Genomic DNA, 8,525 nt, shown 5'->3' with positions numbered 1-8,525 from the left:
TTCTAGTTTCTTTCTTACTAATTGTTCTTGTTTCCCTTCACTCTCATTTCTTCGTTCCTGTGTGCGAGTTGTTGCCTGTGGGTGTTTCTACTTGGCGGTTTCATCTGCAATTGTCTTCATACCATCACTCCTTATTTTTTTGAGGTACTTGTCATGCCTCCCTTTTTTCATTTACTGCAATTTTTATTTTCGTGTGTGATTTTTCTGTTGTATGTTTTTGTTCTACTTGTTGAACTTGCATTTGTGTTTGTGAAGATGTCTTCCCGAAAGACTGCTCCAAAGGCATCTTCAAGCTGGTCATTCCTTGTTGGGGTGGCATTTTTGCCTCTTGATTTAGGGAGGATGGTGTTTAGTTCGGGAGAAATGATGTTGAACTGGTTGAACATGGAATAGAGCTTGTTCCCTAATGATGATCATTTGATACCTATACCGTCGTTGATGTTAGTAGGCCTAAAAGGTTTGTTGGTGGTGTCGGGAAAAGAGTGGCTCGAGTGGAGAGGCCTCTTACTGCCAAGCCTAATGAAGATAATATTGGACAACTGACATCAATAACTTAAGAGGGAGGGGGGAGGGGGGTGAATTAAGTCTTAAAAAATTTCTCGACTAATAAGTTTTTAATCCTCTTTCAAATGATATGTGATAGATTTAGAATGTAGAAGAAGAAACAACAATCAATTTAACAATGTCTCTTAAATGTGCAAGACAAAGCAAGTTGCAATAAATAAATGAGATAACGAAAGAGAATTACGAACTCAATTTATATTAGTTTGGTCACTTTTCGTGCCTACGTCCAGTCTTCAAGTAACTCACTTGAGATTTTCTACTATCCTTGTAAATCTTTTATAATCTTTGAACACACCCTAGGATCTTTCATCCTTGTATTCAAGTTTCTCACACGCCAAGAGACAAACAATTTCTTGATTACAACTGAATTTTATAAGAGATGAACAAATTGATTTCTCTCTTTTAGAGCAGATGATACAATTTGAAGTTCCTAGAAGAATTCTCAATAATTTTGCAAGAGTTTGGCCAAAGTTGTTTAGAGAGATTTTGAAAATTAATTCACTGAGAATTCTCTACTTTTTGACGTTAGGACACACATATTTAGAGGCCCATTGTGTCTGATCAAAACCAACTTGAAGAGATATGTCTTTTCAAAAAATTTTCTGAAACTTTTTCACTGGTAATCGATTACATGATTCTGGTAATCGATTACACAGTTATATTTTGAAGAGTTGTGACTTTTCAATAGTTTTTCTGAAATCTCTTCGCTGGTAATCTATTACATGACTCTTGTAATCGATTACACATCAAAATTCAAATAATTTTGTGTTGTTAATTCATTAGTTCAAAATTTCAAAAAGTCATTTTCACAAACTTTCTGTTAATCGATTACATGAACCTGGTAATTGAATACCAGTTCAAAAAGAAATTTTCTGAACTGATTTTAACCTTAATAAAAGAATTTTGATAGTAAAGATTTTGAGGTCTAACTATAGAAATCAAATTGAGATTCTTTTAACAAATTTGCTAAGTTCTTATCTTAGATTTTCTTGATCTTGTTCTTTGACTTGATTCAATTTGTGCTCATCAAGTAAACTTTTGGCATTATCAAAACCTGCATGATATATATTCACATTCTCCTCCTTTTTTATGATGACAACCATCTTTAAGTAATGAGTAAAGAGAGAAATAATAATATCCATTTGTGTCGTTCACCCCCCCCCTTGATTTTTCAATGATTGCTTATGTGAAAAAGTTTAAGATTTGACGAAAAATTTATATATACAAACTTTTTCAATACTTTGGACAAAAAATATACTTCTCCTTGGACAAAAAATATAATTCTCCTTACCATCTATCTCTCTCTCTTTGGCAACATAAAAAAAATGAGTAGAGAGAAGAAAATCATACCGCGATTATAATAAGTAAGATACTATACCATAGCCTATCATACCATTCAGAGTACCATCCAAACAGAATAATAGTATGCAATAAGGTTGAAAGTCTAAAGTGCTAAATATCCTAATGTAACTTAAACAAGTCTTAAAGGTGAATAATTATTATAACTAATATTGTAACTTAGATATCCTAATGGAACTTAAAGTACTAAGGATCGGTTGGAGGATCAAAGCAACGGCGGATAAATCCCATGTCATCCTCAAGACAAGTGATGCAAGAATCAATGGAATCAAACCTTTCGCCAACATCAATTAGTAAAGCAGAGAAGGGATCCCTAGGTGGTGGAGATGGAGTGCGTTCGTCAGGAGCATTAGCCTGGTAATCCTATTTACGAACCCATTGTCCATCAAGATCTTTCTTATAACCAAAAGAAGCAACTACAATGACTCCTATTGCAAATGAATGCTTAATCTTGACAAATGGTTCATTAGTAAGAGGGATTTTGAAGTGCTTTAGAAATAGAATGACCAAATAGGGATATGGTAGGGGGACATTTGCTCGTAATGCCTTATACATACTGTAATGAACAAGATGTGCCCAGTCAATTTGATGTCCAGTTTGCAATGCCCACATCATAATTAAATCTTTCTCAGAGCCTTGAGTATGGTTAGTAGAACGAGGAAGCAACACATGACAGAGAATGTAATGCATGATACGACATTCAAAAGTAAAGGAACCAGCAAGTAAGCGACCAGTCATATTAGCATTTGCAACACAAACCATTTTATGAGCATTATAACTAGAATAAATTGGTTTCCAATCATCAACTAAGGTTCCCTCAAAAGGCACACCTTGACTGCTCAGTTTGGTTAAGGAGTAAAACAAAGAGTGATCAACAATAATTGATATTTTTTTCACTTCAGAAAATATCACTCCATCATGAATTTCTAGGTTGTGATAAAATACTCGAACCAATTTAGGGTAATAGGGCAATTTTAGATTCATTAAATTCACTAATTCAGAATTTTGAAACACTTGATAGCAATCAAAGTTTTCTCCCTCAAAGAATTCAGAGTCAAGGTATTTAGGATTAATAATATCACAATTGGAGAATGATGAGTAATACCTCTCTCGTTGGACATCAATGGAAAATAGAGTGAGAGAGCATGGTGAGGAAAAATATGGATTGGGTGGTGCTGGAGGGTCACCGAAAGGACCATGGCAGTGGTGGCCTGTAGAGGTGGTGGAGGAAAATGGGCCCTTGCGCTTCTTTGATGATTCTACCATTTGGTAAAGTTTCAGAAAATTTCAATTGGTGGGTTTTTTAGAGGATGCAAAGAGAAGAATTTCACACTTTGTTTGAAGTGATTTGCTGAAGAAATGAAGAAGATATGAGGATTGGAAAGTTTTAAAGTGTGGGGTGCTGTTAGAGAGAGAGAGGAAATGAGTTTTTGAACTCAGAGAGAGAGAGAGAGAAAAAGTCATATTTATAGGCAGGGATGACTGGTAATCGATTACATACCATTGTAATCGATTACAGGCGTTATAATGTAACTGCCTTGTAATCGATTACAGGCTATGGTAATCAATTACACCATTATTGTTCCCTGGTAATCGATTATAGACTTAATATAATCGATTACTTGCCCTCAAATCATTAAATGTATAAACAGAAAAAAATACTATATATAATTTTATGGGCTAGGAATCTAGGTCAAATTGGTCAATAATCCCCAATTCTCGTCTAATGGTAAAGAAACTTTCTTTGGGCAGAGGTTTTGTAAAGATATTGGCCAATTGATTTTTTGTTTCAACAAAATCTAGTACATAATCACCCTTTTGAACATGATCTCTAAGGAAGTGATGCCTAATTTCAATGTGTTTTGTTCTAGAGTGTAAAATAGGATTTTTGAATAGGTTGATTGCATTCGTATTGTCACAAGGAATAGGAATGTGATCAAGCATTAAACCATAATCAGAGAGTTGTTGTCTCATCCATAGGATTTGTGCATAATAGCTTCCAACAGAAATATATTCCACTTTTTTGCTTTATGCTATGCCACAATACTAGTGCGGAACCAATAAAGTGGCAAGTCCCACTAGTGCTTTTTCTATCGGTTTTACATCCAGCAAAGTCAGAATCAGAGTATCTTACTAAGTTATAAGAAGAATTCTTAGGATACCATAAGCCTAGATTTATTGTGCCTAGTAAATATCTCATTATTCTTTTGATGACACTTAGGTGAGATTATTTGGGATTGGCTTGATATCTAGCACACATGCAAACACTAAACATAATATATGGTCTACTTGCTGATAAATAAAGAAGAGATATGATCATACCTCTATATTTCTTTATATCTATTGATTGACCAGCTTCATCTTCATCCAAGTAGCAAGCAGTGCTCATAGGGGTGACCATTTGTTTAGCATTTTCCATTCCAAACCTCCTAAGCAATTCTTTGCAATATTTTTCTTGACTAATAAGATTCTATTTTTGGTTTGTTTTATTTGTAGTCCAAGAAAGAAATTCAACTCACCCATCATAGACATTTCAAATTCACTTTGCATATCATTAGAGAATTCTTTGCACAAGGAATCATTAGTAGCTCCAAAAATTATACCATCTACATATATTTGAACTAGGAGAATATCATGCATTTTTCTTTTAATGAAAAGTATGGTATTAACCTTTCCTCTTGTAAAGTCCCTTTCTAAAAGAAATTTGCTCAATCTTTCATACCAAGTCCTAGGGGCTTGTTTTAAACCATATAGAGCCTTCTTCAATTTAAAAACATGATTAGGCAAATCTAAATTTTCAAATCTAGGAGGTTGATCAACATACACTTCTTCTTGAATAAACCCATTTAAAAATGCACTTTTAACATCCATTTGATAAAGTTTGAAATCCATTATTGACGCAAAGGCAAGTAACATTCTAATAGTTTCTAGTCTAGCTACAGGAGCATAAGTTTCTTCATAATTTATTCCTTCCTCTTGGTTATATCCTTTAGCCACTAATCTAGCCTTATTTCTAATGACTATTCCATGTTCATCCAATTTATTTATAAATACCCATTTAGTTCCAATAATTTGATGATCATTAGGTCTATCAACTAATTCCCATACTTGATTTCTTTCAAATTGATTTAATTAGCAATAATCCAATGTTCATCAATTATGACTTCATTTATGCTTTTAGGTTCAATTAAAGAGACAAAAGTAATGTTATTGCATGCATCTTTAAAAGAGTGTCGAGTTATTACCCCTTCTGAGATGTCACCTATGATATTGTTAAGAGGGTGATACCATGAAGTTCTCCACTCCCTTGGAAGATCCATGCTTATTTAATTTTCTTTGGATTGAGAATCTCTACTATTTCCATCTTCTTTGTCTTTGTGGACTTCTTCATGCATATGTGTATCTTCTAAAGTATCTGTAATATCATCAAGTATATCCTTTCTTGGCCTAATAGAGTTAGTCTCATCAAAAGCAACATCAATTGATTCTTCAATAGTCATAGTTCTTTTATTATATATTCTAAAAGTTTTACTATTCAAAGAATAGCCAAGAAATATATCTTCATCCGACTTTGCATCAAACTTTCCCAAGTTGTCTTTTCCATTATTTAACACAAGCATTTACATCCAAAAATATGAAGATAGGAAATATTTGGTTTTCTCCCCATATATAGTTCATATGGTGTTTTCTTTAAAATAGATCTAATTAATGCTCTATTCATTATATAACATGCAGTATTAACAGCCTTGGCCCAAAAGTATTTAGGAAGATTTGTATCATTAAGCATGGTTCTTGCTAATTTGTATTATTAAGCATGGTTCTTGCTAATTCTTCTAATGATCTATTTTTCCTTTCAACTACTCCATTTTGTTGAGGGATTCTAGGTGCAAAAAAATTATGTCCTATCCTATTTTCATCACAAAATAATTCAAAGTCTTAATTCTCAAATTCCCTTCCATGATCACTTCTAATGGATGCAATGTTGATATTTTTCTTACTTTGAATGATTTTAGCAAGCTTCTTAAAAGCATGAAATGCATCTCTTCTGTGAGCAAGAAATAGAGTCCATGTAAATCTAGAATAATCATCTACTATGACAAGAGCATAATAATTTCCACCAAAGCTCATAGTTCTAGAAGGACCAAAGAGATCCATGTGCAAAAGCTGTAAGGGTTGAGTGGTTGAAACAACATTCTTTGATTTGAAAGAAACCCTTACTTGTTTTCCCTTTTGACATGCATCACACAATCTATTCTTTTCAAATTTGAGTTTTGGCAAGCCAATTAATAAATCTTTTGAAATTAATTTATTTAATTGTTCCATATTTATATGAGCAATTCTCCTATGCCACGACCATGATTCATCCTTTTTACTTAGAAAGCATTGAGCATGATTTGGGGTTTTATCTAGATTTATCATGTACACATTATTAGTCCTATGTCCTACATATTTTATTTTCTTGTCATTTTTACTTTCAATAAAGCATTTATGAGAATCAAATAACACCCAAAAGTCTTTATCACATAGTTGACTAATACTTAATAAACTATGCTTAAGACCATCAACAAGTAAAACATTTTCTATAGAGGTAGAGAAATTCATACCTATTTTCCAACTCCAAGAATTTTACCTTTGTTATTGTCTCCATAGGTCACATGTCCACTATTCTTGGGAGAAATATGAGTAAACTTTGATGCATCTCCCGTCATGTGTTTGGAACAACCACTATCAATGTACCAACTTTGCTTCAAGGAGTCCTTCAATCATATAATCATATTTTTTATTTAGGTACCCAAATTTTCTAGGGTCCTTGAATGTTAGTTTTGACTAAAGATCATTTTGGAACCCATACCATTTTTCCAATGTTATTACCATTCTTCCTAATATAACATGTTGAGGCACTATGACCTTTCTCACCACAGTAAAAGCATGTTAAGAAGGGAGAACTAGTCATTTGAGTAGAGGCAAAGAAATTTTGATACATTTGTTGATTTTTAGGATTATACCCTATTCCAACCTTGTCAAAGACACATCTTTGTCTTCCTAATATAATATCTAAGTTATTTTTACCAAGAGTAAATTTGGAAAGGGCATTTTTTAAATATACAATTTCTTCTTTAAATTTATTACATCATTCACATGAATGAGATGCTTCATTGTTTTCTTGTATTAAGCATTTTGTAGAAGGTTTATTTTTATCTATTAATTTTAATCTTTTAACTTCAGATTTAAGATTTTCTAACTTTACATTTAATTTCAAAATTTCCTTTTCTAAATTTGAAATGGTTTTCTTAGAAAATGAAACTAATTTGGAAAGTTTGATAAATTCTTTATGCAAATCATTGAATGCATCTTGAAGCTCATCAAAAGAAATAGATAAATCATAGTTAGAAGATGTTACCTTTTCTTCACTTTCATAGTCTTTGGCCATGAGGCTTAGATTTACGATTTCATTTTCTGAATCACTTGATGAATCCATGTCATTATCTTACCAAGTGATATATGCTTTCTTTCCTTTCTTATCTTTGAAAGTTTTCTTGTCAAATTTTTTCATTCTTCTTTTAAAGATAGAACAATCAAGTCTCAGGTGCCTTGGTTGATCACATTCATAGCTTTTTGGAACTGAGGAGAAATCTTCTCCTTTCTTCTTTGGATTGAAGTTCGATCCCCTTTGATTTCCTTTGTTCCTTAGAAATTTATTGAATCTTTGTACAAAGAGACTGAAATCATCATCTTCTTCTAAATTATTACGTTCATTCAAGTCTTCTTTGTCACTTTCTTCATGAATAGAAGATGAAGCTTTGAGTACAATGCCTTTTTTCTTTTTTTCATTCTCATCATGTTGGTTGAGTCTCATAAGTTCCATTTCATGTCCTTGAAGTTTCCCAAAGAGAGTGACAAGAGAAATGTTGGTGAATCTTTTGATTCCACAATTGCAGTTACTTTTGGTTGTCATTTCCTGCTTAAACATCTCAACACTTTGTTAATGAGATCCTCATTAGGAAACATTTTTCCTAATGATGCAAGATGATTAACTATGTGTGTAAATCTCTTTTGCATCTCTTGTATGGTCTCATTTTGATTTATTCTAAAAAGTTTATATTCATGTGTGAGAGTGTTTATTCTAGATCTTTTAACATCAGTTATGCCTTCATGTGTTACTTGTAATGTATCCCAAATTTCTTTTGCATTTTTACAGTTTGAAACTCTAAAGTACTCATCCATGCCTAATGCAGAAGTGATTATATTCTTGGCTTTTAAGTTATATTGAACTCTTCTTCTTTCATCTTCATCTCATTGATCTTTAGGTTTTTCTATAGTTACATTTCCTACTATCATTGTAGGAATAAAAGGACCAATTTCAATGGCTTCACATATATTCAAATCTATGGCTTCTATAAAAATTTGCATACGGGTTTTCCAATAGTGATAACCTTCACCATTAAAGATAAGAGACCTATTAATAAAGTTTCCCTTGGGAAACAAAAAGTTAGATGAAGCCATAATTATTCTTGAAGATTTTAAACTTTAAACAAGAATCCTACTCTAATACTACTTGTTGAACAAGTGACCTCAATAACTAAAGAGGGGGTGAATTAAGT

Source organism: Glycine soja, chromosome 16 (genome assembly GCF_004193775.1).
Source record: "Glycine soja cultivar W05 chromosome 16, ASM419377v2, whole genome shotgun sequence".
NCBI lineage: Eukaryota > Viridiplantae > Streptophyta > Magnoliopsida > Fabales > Fabaceae > Glycine > Glycine soja.
This window is presented reverse-complemented; position numbering follows the sequence as displayed.